We start from the raw sequence: 12,802 nt of genomic DNA, 5'->3' as shown, positions 1-12,802 counted from the left end.
ACTCTCTCCCCACCTTCTCTGAAAGATTCTGTGTTCTCAACCCTCTCTTCCTCTTTGCCATTCAGAACTGACCTGCTCGTTAGCTTCATGCCCTGGACCCTGCCAGCAGGGAGCAGACAACTCAGGAATCTTTAAAACCACCCAGGTCGATGCATGGGAACAGTGGCAGGGTCTTCCCGCCAGGCTCCAAGTCCCGGGTCTCATCCCCAGGTCTGCAGCTGCATGACTCTGGATGCGTCCCTTTCGTTCTCCAGGCCCTCATTCTGATAACTGCAGAGGGAGCAATCACTTCCTGCCCTGCCATAGCGGAGGGGCTGGCTAGAAGAAGGAATGATGGGCAGACTCTAGAATGCTTTATAAGTTGTGCGCATTGAAGCAGGGCCTTGCTGTAGGCAATGCCGCAGGGCGCAGGTGAAGGCGAGGCCAGCCTAGTGGCTGCCTCCACCCTGATCCTGCCACCTTCGAGCCTCTGTCAGGGAAGGACAGGCCAGTCGCTTGACGAAGTGTCCATCATTCAGGACCCTCTCCAGAGGGGTCTGGGAGGAGCAGCTCACTGTCCCCTCACACAGTCTCTGCAGCCCAGGCTCATTCCTTGACTCAGCCCATGGGGTCTGAAGCCAGGTCGGGAGGTGCAGGGTGCTGGAGCGGGACAGGGCCCCATCCTGGTGCCCTAACCGCAGGGACTTCCCAGGAAGGGCCTCACTTCCTGCTCTCTGCAGCCCTGCCTCACCACCTAGAATGCCAGGGCCTCTGAGCTGGGGCTGGGAATTTTTGAAGCAGCTTTTGTAGAGAAATGTTTTCTTGCTAAAGAATCAGGAACTCAATTTTGTAAACCTGGAAAGTTGGGCCTTGGGGCAGCCTGGAGTGGTGCGTGTCTGTTATTACATCAGGAGGGCCGCTCTGGGAGACGGGCTCTGGTGCCTGGAGGTTCAGATCCCTGGCCTCATGAACTATATCTGTGGGATTCTGGGAACATCTGGAAAATGAGGGTAAGACTGTGGCCCCCTTTGTAGAGGGGTTGGGAGGACTGAGCTAATAAACGTGCTCAGGACACAGGAAGCATCATTTAAGTATGAGCTATAGTCTCACAGGCTATGGGTCTGATGTCTCCCCTGGGGAACCAGGGGCCTGGCGGGGCCCGGGGTCAGTAAGGAGATGGTAAACTGGGCTACTGATCAGGGGGTGGCATGTGGATCAGAGCCGAGGCTGGGGCTTCCCTGACACGGGGCACATCCAGGGTGCGAGGACCACTTGTGAGCACATCTAACCCCCCAGGGCCCAGCCCAACTGCAGAACTCTCCTCTCCTGCCGACACTCCTGCAAATCTGCAAAGCTCTGAGGGATCAGAGCCTGGCCTTGAGTACCCAGAGCCCCTTGGAAGCCTGGAGCCGAATGTCCCAGAGGTGGGAGACCGGCAGCTGCGGGGAGAGCTGGCATTTGGGAATTTGGGGATTCCTGGTGGCTGGTGCCCCTTGGCCATGGAGGTTGGGGTGCTTCTGAAGAACCCCAGTGGCAGTGACTGACCTGCCTTGGGCCAGCCCCCTGCACAAGGAAGAAGGGCAGCGGGGTGGGATGGGGGGAATGAGATATTGAGGCTGGATGTCATTAGAACCCCTATCTTGGATTCAGACGGTCGCAGGTGAGATCTCCTGGCAGGAGAGACCCCAAGGTCCTAAAGGGAAGTCATACTGTGGAAACAGAAGTCTGGGCCACTAGCTGGGCCCAAGGCAGGGCCCCTGGTGCCGTGGGAAGACTAGGAAGTCGGGGGGGGGGGGAGATCCCTCCACTGCAGCCAGGAGAGCAACACCCAGGGGGCGACCTGGTTCCTGCCATTCTAGGGACATGAGGCCACGACACTGAACTTGAGTTGTGAAAAGAGATGGCATCGGTTTTACAATTCTGAAGACTGTAAACCCTCGAGGAGTTTCCCATGGTCTTAGACAAACCCTAAAGCCCTTACAGCGTCCCTCAGAGTCGACGCCACCAGGTCTGGGCTGAGCTTGCCAAACAACCCCCTTGTCCTCTGAACTGCAACCACACAGGCCTGCTTTTGATTCCTCAAATTCCCCTCTTCCCCCGACCTCAGGACCTTGGCATTGCTTGTGCCCTGCACGGAACGGCCTCCTCTCCCCTGCTCTGCTGACTAGTCCACCAGCCTCTCCCTGAAGACCTCAGCTCAGACACTCATTTGTGTGATACTCCGTGCAACGCCCGCCTCCCTGGCAGGTCACCGCAAGGACAGTGTCTGCTTTGTTCTCCGCTGTGTCCCTGACCCATAGCACAGGATCTGCCACGTGGAGAAAGGAAACAAAGAATGGATAGGAAGCCACGACGCGTGGACACGGTGCCTCTCTCTCTCTGACACACACACACACGTACATCGTTGCAGATAAACGAGCCTCCCGAGCATAACATTCGTAAGTGATCACACCCTGAAACACACAAGTTCACGTCCGTCAAGGTCAAGACACGCCAACTCTGCTTGACCCACGATCCCCTCTTCTGGGAACTACCCCCATCATCTGCATCCCAACACACAGGGCCAGTCACCTTCAACGTCCCGACTCTGTCCCCAGGCCATAGCTGATTGGACCTGTGAAGCCAACTGCTTCCAACTAACCCACGGCCAGGAATAAGGAAGTAAAAAGTAGAGAGGTCAGGCCACGTGTAGCTGCTCTCAAACCCAAGACTTAAATCCATCAGCTCTAGAAGGGGCCCCTCTCGGCAGATGTACAGAGAGAGAAGCAGATTCTATGGGAGAGAAGAACGGAGCAGACAGACAGAGAGACGCAGAGGTGAGGAGGCAGTGGCCTCCAGCTGATAGATGATGATGCCTCCATGTCTCATAACCTTCGCGTTCCCATTCAGGATCTCTCATGAGATCCTGTACTTCCTGCTGCTGTCTCACAAATTCCCATCACAGCCAAAGCTAGCTCAAGCGTGTCCTGTCTCCTGCAACCAAAGCCTTCAATTAAATAATCCCATAAAAGCCAACGAACAGCACATAAGGAAACGGAGCAGTCAATCAACATGAAATTCCAGAAGGGACAGTCCAGTAAGGCACAGGTTGACGATGGGAAGAATCATTTCCTGCAACCGTACGGTGCGTCCGGTTTGTCTGCCGGCCCCGCTGCCCCGTGTTGGCGAGCTGCTCCGCCTTTTCTCACTCCAGCCGTCTCACCCCGTCTTCGGCCGCACTGCGTCGGGCACAGGACAGGAGTCAGAGCCAGCTGCATCCTCCTGGCGGTGTCCAAGCCGTGTCTGAAAGAAGAGGAGTAGTTCCTGGTGCTTTCCCAGGAGCTAAGGGGTAGAGCTGCCAGCTAGTTCAAGGTGGGCTGGTCCCTGCAACACCAACCAACAATCAAAACCTAAAGCACATTTGCTCCGAGAAGATTCACTCCCCACCCACCCCCACCAGGTGCTACGTTGGACCCTGAGGGCACAGAGGTGAGTAAGGTGGGCGTGTCCTCATCCTCGCGGGACTCAGTGTTCACACCTCCAGAAAAAGGACATCACGGGATGATGTGTGCATGGATAAAGGAAGCCCAGGGTTTGGTGGCTCCCTCCAAACAGGGGCACCCCACTCAGGCTTGGGGATGGGGTGGCAGGAGGGAGATGGGACAGGTAAGGGGGGAGGATGGGACAGAGGCCCCAAGGGGAGAGAAAGCACTGCTGGGGGCTTCGGGGAATTAATTATAAGTCATCAGAGCCAAAATGTAGAGTTCAAGGGGAAAAGCAATAGGAGGAGGGTGATGGGGGCCCTGGCACCCAGACCCTGGCCCATCTACCCCATCAAGGGCTCTGGACTTTGGCCGAACTGGGGGCTACAGAACTTCCAACAGGGGAGACTCGGGGTAGCAGTCAGGTTGGAAGTGGGGGCAAGGCTAGCAATCTTTAATTCGCATTTTCCCTCTTACATTGTAGGCTTATCTGGGGGGGAAGAGTTGGGGAGCTGGTGGTAGTTATCTTACCCCACCTCACCCTCCCAAAGAAAAACAACCCGAGCTAAAGTGTATCTCTGTTGTTTGTTTCATGTCTCAGGGTGGCTGGACCCTGGGAAGCCCTGACCCACACGTTAGTCACCTGAGAACGCTTCCTTTTCTGAGACCAGGGGCTTTCATGGGGAAAGTAGAAGCATTGCAACCACAGAGTCTTGCAGGACATCAGAATTCCTGGAGAGACTGAGCGACAAGCCACTCCTTGGTGGGTAACAGGAAGGTGCAATTGACCTGTGGTCTGTTACAAAGTATTGCATCATTGGGGAAAGAAGCCTATGCCCAAGAACAGAACGGCCCAGAGTCTGGGCTTGTCCCAGACCTAGAGGCTCTACCCCGGCTGACTGGATCCCAGTGCTGGGGGCCAGGGTCATGGACTTGGATGTCAGGAGGGCCGGCCTGTCTTGGTCTGTTGCAGGAACACAGGGTGCGCACCTAAGCCAGACGAGCCTCTCTGCTACTCCAGAAAGGTTCCACTGCAAATGCACACTCCTCTTTGTGGTTCCTGCCTGACTGACAGGGGGTGGTCTTTATATGCCTGTACAGAATCTAGCAGGCAATGGAGATGAGCGTGCAGGCATCTACTGGGGAGTCAACTCCGAATCCACACCTGTATGGTGTGAGGAAAGAAGGAACGAAGCCGAAAGAAAAGCTGAACTGCAGTGCAGTCGCACAGGCCTCCACCCACCCCGTAGAAATCTGGAGCTAGGGTGGCCCTGGGAAGGGAGTCAAGCCTCTATGTCCCCACATTTACTGGTCATTTCCCTTGGAAGGGAGAGGTGACCCCTACGGCTGTGGCCCATTCTCAGTGGGGCTGGTGAGGGTGGTGATCTGGGTAGCGCCCCCCAGCATCTACTACAGTGGCAGTGACTAATGACAGCTGTCGTGCTATCATATGAACCCTGTCATTGAATTTTCACAACAGTCTTTAGAATGTATAACTATTCTCTTTATTTTACAGATGAGGAAACTGAGGGATGGAGCTGTTTGACTCGGAGGTTGCTTAACGATCCGAACACCTCCTTCACGAATCAAGCACTAGATGTGCTTGACCAGCACATCTAGTCAGGAAACCTCAGTTCCAAAAATCTTAACTTCTCATTCACCCACGGACTGTTCCCAGACAAGCCTTTATTCCTTCCTAGGATTCGATTTTCCCAGCTCTAAAATGGGGATCATAACACTTGACCTACTTTTTACTTCCCTCATTGCATTGTTGCCAAGACCAATTAAAAACAAGACTGGATCTGTGGGTGTGCTTTGGGAACTGCTAAGTCCTATACAAATAGAAGATGGCATTCTTACTACACATGCAGGATACGGGGTCTAAGGGATCAGCCTCCTGCCCAATGAGGAACTTGCTCCAAAGCCACGGGAGTCATTGTGGAGGGGATGCTGGGAGCTTCACAGGTTGGCCAGCACCTGAACCTGTTTCTACCCAGAAGCTCAAATGGTGGAAGGGAGTGAAAGCCTTTGTCTCTTGCAGCAAGATCTGTTTCTTTAATTTGGGGATTGGTCTGAGGCCCTTTCTGGGGTTCATGAGCTAGGGGACCTGATACGGTTGATCAGAGAAAGTTGCAGGCTGTGGAAGGCAGGATTTCAAGCCCTCAGCACAGAAAGAAACCCCAGGATAAGGAAAAAGGGGCACAGAAAAGAGGCCTTCCTGTAGCCCAGAATGATAGCAGTTTCCTCAAAGAGCTCCAGAGTGGAACCTGGGATCTGAGTGTTAGCACCACTGCTAGTCCAAGAGAAGGCTGTGTGTGTGTGTGTGTGTGTGTGTGTACAGTGGTTGACCTGGGGTCAGATGTACCACGGGGCCTCTTGATTCATTTGAAACCAGAGTCCATCCAGATCTGTTTTGAGAGTGACTTCGGTCCTTGGGTAAAAGCACGGCATACTCATCCTAACAGATGATGAAAAAAAGTTTGCCAGGTGAGGTGTGGGCTCAATGAGGAGGGAGCGGAGCCCAGGAGATGCCAAGGCATGGCTGAGGTATAACCTCTTCCTATATGGGGACAGTTTCCCCATCTGTGAAATGGGAATGATGATAGCACTTTAATAATACTAGCAAAGCTTTAGTAGAGTAATGCAGACATAGTATGTACCTGTCAGCTGACGGCTGTGGCTCTTTCAAAATGTTATGTATGGCAAGGTTATTTATTTGTTTGTTTGTTTGTTTATTTTGCAGTCATACAAGTTCAGAAGTGTCATATATTTGTGGTGAATTAAATACTTGGTCACTAGGTTGTGGCCCTCCCCTTCCTGTTCGTGCTTTCTCAATGAAGTTCTGCTCTGATATCCAGAGTGACCCCAGCTCTCTTCCGGTCCGTGCTTGGCTGTGTTTTTTCATCCTTTCCCTTTTAACTTTTCTGTTTAATATTTGCCATGTCTCTTGTAAATAGCATTAAGCCAGTTTAGAATCCAATCTGACAATCTTTCAACTAGGAAGTTTGGTTCGTGTTCATTTAGTTGTCATCTTTAATATATTTGGACTTGCTTTACTACCTTAATTTTTTAAATTTCTATTTTAGCCCTTTTTCAATGCTTCTTATGTCTCCTCTTTTGCCGTTTTTTGGTAGGGAGGTATTGTTGTTTTTATTCGAGTTCCCCCTCCCCTATTGGTTTAGAAGCCACATACTCTGTTTCTGCTCTTTCAGTAGTTACCATTGAAATTTAACCATGAATATTTGACTTTCCAGAGTCCAGAGGTAATAAATATCTAAGCTTCCTTCCCCCAAAATACGTGGATTTACGAGCACTTTTAAGTTCAGCTATCTCCCCCTCAGCCTATTGCAGAGTGGCATTTTAGTTCTGTCCTTTCTCTAACCCACATCTATTGTATTTATTTACTTTTGTCTGTGTTGGATCTTCGTTGCTGCGCGCGGGCTTTCTCTAGTCGTGACGAACGGGGGCTACTCTTTGTTGCGGTGTGTGGGCTTCTCATTGCGGTGGCTTCTTTTGTTGCGAAGCACGGGCTCTAGGTGCACGGGCTTTAGTAGTTGTGACACGTGAGCTCAGTAGCTGTGCCTCACAGGCTCTAGAGCACAGGCTCAGTGGTTGTGGCACACGGGCTTAGTTGCTCCGCGGCATGTGGGATCTTCCCGGATCAGGGCTCAAATCTGTGTCCCCTGCATTGGCAGGTGGATTCTTAGCCACTGTGCCACCAGGGAAGTCCCTAGCTATTCTTTTAATGAGGGCTAATTGGTGGTAAACTCGTTTATTATTTATCTGGAAATATCTTTATTGTGTCCTTTTTCTTGAGAGATAGTTTCAGTAGGTACACAATTCTATATTAATAGTTAATTTTCTCTCAGCACGTTGAAGATGGCATTCAACTGTCTTCCTGCTTCCATAGATATGGAGAAGTCAGCTGTCAGTCTACTGGAAAAATAATGTCTAATTTTGGTGTTTTACAGATTCATTGCAATGTATCTATGTGTGTATCTTTATTTACATGTCTTTTTATGAGCTTTGTTTCCCAGATCTGTGGATTCACTTATTTATCAGTTCTGGAATATTCTAAGATATTAACGTTTTGAGTATTGTTTTTCTCCCTGCTCTCTATTTCCACCTTAAGGGGCTGTAATTAGATGTATGTTACACTTTCTCATGCTTTGCTTACAGTGTCTTAACATGTCTGTCATACATTGAATTGCCCTGTTTCGCATTCTGTGTGATTTTTTTTTTTTTTGGACTGGACTTTTCAGTGTAATAATTCTTCTTTAATTAGTCATTCATTCTGCTGTTTAAACCCACTCACTGAGTTTTTATTTTAAAAACTATATTTACTATTTCTAAAAGCTCAATTTATTTCCCCAAACTGCCAGATCATTTGTTATGTTTGTCTCTTGCTCACTTTTTGATTCAATTTTTTTTTTTTTTTTTTTTTGCGGTACGCGGGCCTCTCACTGCTGTGGCCTCTCCCGTTGCGGAGCACAGGCTCCAGACGCGCAGGCCCAGCGGCCATGGCCCCACGGGCCTAGCCGCTCCGCAATATGTGGGATCCTCCCAGACCGGGGCACGAACCCATGTCTCCTGCATCGGCAGGCGGACACTCAACCACTACGCCACCAGGGAAGCCCGGCAGGCAGATTCTTAACCACTGTGCCACCAGGGAAGCCCCTTGATTCAATTTTTGTGTTAAATATTTTACAAGTAGTTATTTAAAATTCTGAATCTGATAAATCTGAAGTCTTTGTGGGGGTCTCAATCTGTTATCTTTGTCTCAGACTCTGAGGTTCCAACATCACTGGGACCATCTTATACCCAAAGTTGGCGGTCTGAATGGTGAGGTCAAATTCCCATCTGGGATTTGAAGTCCACCCAGCAATAACCTCAAAACTCTCTTAAAAATAAAAAAAATTAAAAAAAGGAAAAAGGAAAAGAAATAAAGATCACATTGAGTTTTATTTATAACATTAACCTTCTAACACAAAACATAACTGTTTAGCTCTTTAAGATAGCTAAAAATAGCAATAATTAAATGAACATTTTAGTTAAAGCAGTTATTACAAAACAAAGGATCCCAACCTAAGAGGGGTCTGTGTATAGGCCTGAGGGCCACAAACTCATTTAAATTTTATGCAATAGGTCAGGTTCATCTTGGGGATAAGGACTCATACCTCAAAAGGATGTATAATCTCAAAAAAGGTTAAGAATCACTACTCTGGGGAAACTTCAGAAATGAAAATAAACCCTCAGGTATTATTTTGTATCTTTCTTCCCTATCCCCTTACTGTATCCCCCTATCCCCTTACTGTTTCCTAATCCATTCCTTCATTTCTGTGGCTTCTAAGAGAGACCTTAGCTTATTTTCTCATGTGAGATTTTGGAGTCATACAAATTTGAAAGCAAAATATTAAAATTCCAGTAGACAAATGAGCAAAGGAAATCTTACAAAATGTTGAAATCAGATGCAAAATAGAAATATAGTAAATGCTTAGCTTCCACCATTAACAAGGAAATCATAGATAAAATAAGGTATTTACACCTGACGAATTAGCAAAAATTAGGAAAACACACCTCCCAACATGGGTGATGGTGCAGTGAAATCTGATGATGATGACAAGCTATTGTTCAAACTTTTTCAGAAGGTGATTGTGTGACGTGTATCAAAACAAAATCATGACTCTTTGATCCTTTAATCCCATTTCAGGGACTCTTTCAACAGAAAATAATCTGAAGGATAAAAACCACATGATTATTTCGGCATAGATGAAAACATCAAAACATTAGAAGAGAACTCAATGTGCAAAAAAGGAAAATTAATTAATAATGTTATACCATACGACCCAGCAATCCCACTACTGGGCATATACCCTGAGAAAACCATAATTCAAAAAGAGCCATGTACCACAATGTTCACTGAAGCACTATTTACAATAGCCAGGACATGGAAGCAACCTAAGTGTCCATTGACAGATGAATGGATAAGAAGATGTGGCACATATATACAATGGAATATTACTCAGCCATAAAAAGAAATGAAATTGAGTTATTTGTGGTGAGGTGGATAGACCTAGAGCTTGTCATACAGAGTGAAGTAAGTCAGAAGAGAAAAACAAATACGGTATGCTAACACATATATACGGAATCTAAAAAAGAAAAATGGTTCTGAAGAACCTAGGGGCAGGACAGGAATAAAGACCCAGATGTAGAGAATGGACTTGAGGACACAGGGAGGGGGAAGGGTAAGCTGGGACGAAGTGAGAGAGTGGCATGGACATATATACACTACCAAATGTACAATAGATAGTTAGTGGGAAGCAGCTGCATAGCACAGGGAGATCAACTCCGTGCTTTGTGACCACCTAAGGGGGTGGGATAGGGAGGGTGAGAGGGAGACACAAGAGGGAGGGGATATATGTATACGTATAGCTGATTCACTTTGTTATACAGCAGAAACTAACACAACATTGTAAAGTAATTATACTCCAAAAATAATAATAATGTTACATTTATGGAAAATTATGCAACAATTTAAAATGTTTAATTTTAAATACTGAGTAGCAAACATGATAACTGGTTATAACACACTCTTATGTCATCTTAGAGGCTCAGAAAACACATGGAGATTTCTGAGGTGCACAGTTCTCAGAAGATATGGAACTAGGATGCAAATTTCCCTCTATGTTAAAAAAGTTCTGAGCAGATAGTTGTGCCTCATGATTGGATGACCATATTGTATGAGTAACAAACTGAGAAGCCTATGACTCCGTGTATAGAGTTTACAGTTCTCAGCAAACAAATCTCACCAAAAATGTTACTCTGGCGTATACCAAATGAGCAACATAGTGATTCCTGAACAGAATAATAAGTAGACCCAAATGTTCACCTGCTCTGTTCTCATGAGGGATGATGTATAACCAGCAGGGCTTTAGGACTCAGTTGGAAGGGGTTTTCTTTTCACAGGCTCTCCAGCCGTCATACACGTCTACAGTAGCCCCTGATGCCATAGGCTCTTGACTCATCATTGTGGTCACCAGCCTACTCACTCTTGCCAAACACTTCCACCATCTTCATGTCTGTGTAATACTCCTTCTACCCAGAATGCCCTTCTTCTGTCCAGAAACTCATTTACCCCTGAGCTCAAAGGCCACCTCCTCTGAGAAGTGTTCCCGATGCATTCCCCATCAGTGTTAGTTCTTTCCAAGACTTCCCTGTCCTTCTTTTTATTTCCACACTGCTCTACTGTGTTATAGTAAATTGCAATTCCATCTGTTTCCTCACTGAGATTGAGAGTTTCTCCAAATCAGAATCATGTTGAATTCACAGCAAAATGGATCAAATATGGGATCTGGAGTTGGATAAACCTGATTTTAGATTTTGGCCACACACACAGACTCTATGACCTTGGACAAGTTGCTGAGCTTCTCTGAACTTCTGTTTCTTCATCAATACAACAGAGGTCAAAGAAAAACTGTTCATTAGGCTCTTAACACACGCTAAATGCCCAACAAATGTTAGCTGTGCACTCAGGCGGTGAACACATGGTGTAGACCAAGACCAAAGTCTTTTGACTCCCAACTTAGTGTGGCACCTTCCGGGCCAGGGGAGGTGTATGATACGCAGAACACCCAGCTCCTTGAGCCAACAAGAGTCCAGCTCTGAAAATCCCTTGGAGCCCTCAGACATTGGGGAAATCCCTTCACACATCTCCTGCCCCCACAGTGAGGAGACCCAGGAATAGATCACCGTAGGGGTAGGAGTCAGAACCCTGAGCCACTGTCCAGGCTTCTGCCCTCTCCGTGTCCTGGGCCAACAGACAGTGAGTCACTATCAGCATCATCCATGACACCCACTGGTCTTGGAACCTATGACCTCATGACATGAAGAAACTTTCCTTCTGACAAGCATCACTTCCAGGTAACCAAAGATTTGTCTCTGTTTCTACTACTGTTGCTCTGAACTTACCTCTAAGTGACTCCTTAACCCTGAAATTACTTGTTGGGGACCTCATCTTCTGTGTTACTGAGAAGAATTAAGACATTTGTCAGGAACTCCCTTGACTTCCTTCTTCCGAACTGCTACAGAACCATAGCAACGCATAATGAATGATAAAAATCACAAAATCTGGAATCAGATTGGACCCAGAGGTGAGGCTGGTTTCTGTCTGCTATTAGCTGAGTAATTTTTAGCATATTTTCTAACCTCTGGACACTTATCTGGGCTGTTAACCTGTGAAAATCAAGTTAAAAAAAAATAAACCTCCAAGATGCCATGAGGATTACATACCATAACTTAGTGAAAGAACCAGAAACCTTGTAGGTAGTCAACAAATATTGATTATCCACTTGTCTTCCTTTCAAAATATTGTTGTTCCTTACTTTCCATCCCTGAAGTTCCAGCTGTTGGAGGGACATGTTCCCAATAAAATGTACCCTACATATGACATCCACAATGCCCAAAACGGAATCTGTCAGCTTCCCGCTCCATCCTTCAGACTACTCTGTTTATGTTGATGACACACCCTTCTTGTATTCATTTCCTATTACTACTGTATGTAACAAATGACCAAAACTTAATGGCTTGAAACTCAAAAAAAGGGCGAATTTTACACCTTCCTCCCACATAAAATATGTTCTCAGAAGAAAGGACAGCCCTTCTCAAAAAACAGAGTTGTCAGCAGTACCCCCAATACATTTAAACATCAGGTACAGGGCTCTCACTTTTCTCATTTTATTTGGTACTAGTCTAAGAACCAATATGTAGAAACGACTGTTCTGAAAGATTTGGCAATAGTATAGAAGGCAGATTGGAGCCGGGGAGGGATTACAAACAGAGGAAGGGTTTCAGTTCAAAAGGGGCTATTGCAATACTTTGGACAAGCAGTTCTAATAAGACAGTGTATTGGACAAGCAGTTCTCATTGGGGGAGGAGAGGGGTGTAAAAAGGGCCTTTCTTTTATGAAGTAATGGTGATAATAGGTGGAACCTGTTATTTTTATTAAGGTCTTTGTCAGAATTAAAAGGGGATTTCCCCAATTTAAATAAATTATTGCCATGAGTTATTCAATAGTCTGTGAAGAGTTGTTTTAAATCATAGCTCTGATCACAGTAAGCCTCCTGCCCCCAATCCACTCTCAGTCTAAAAATGTTAATGCCTCCCTTTGCCTGCAAAAGGAGACCGTCTTGCTTCTTCTGCCAACCCAGGTCTTCACAGCAGGTTTCCCATCTGCTCAGACCCCTCCACACGTTCCCACACAGGTCACATGGACCCTTCACTGTCTCTAAATTAATTAATAAATTTAATTTTTAATTTTTTTTTTGGCCGCACTACGTGGCTTCTGGGATCTTAGCTCCCCAACC

Source organism: Lagenorhynchus albirostris, chromosome 13 (genome assembly GCF_949774975.1).
Source record: "Lagenorhynchus albirostris chromosome 13, mLagAlb1.1, whole genome shotgun sequence".
NCBI lineage: Eukaryota > Metazoa > Chordata > Mammalia > Artiodactyla > Delphinidae > Lagenorhynchus > Lagenorhynchus albirostris.
This window is presented reverse-complemented; position numbering follows the sequence as displayed.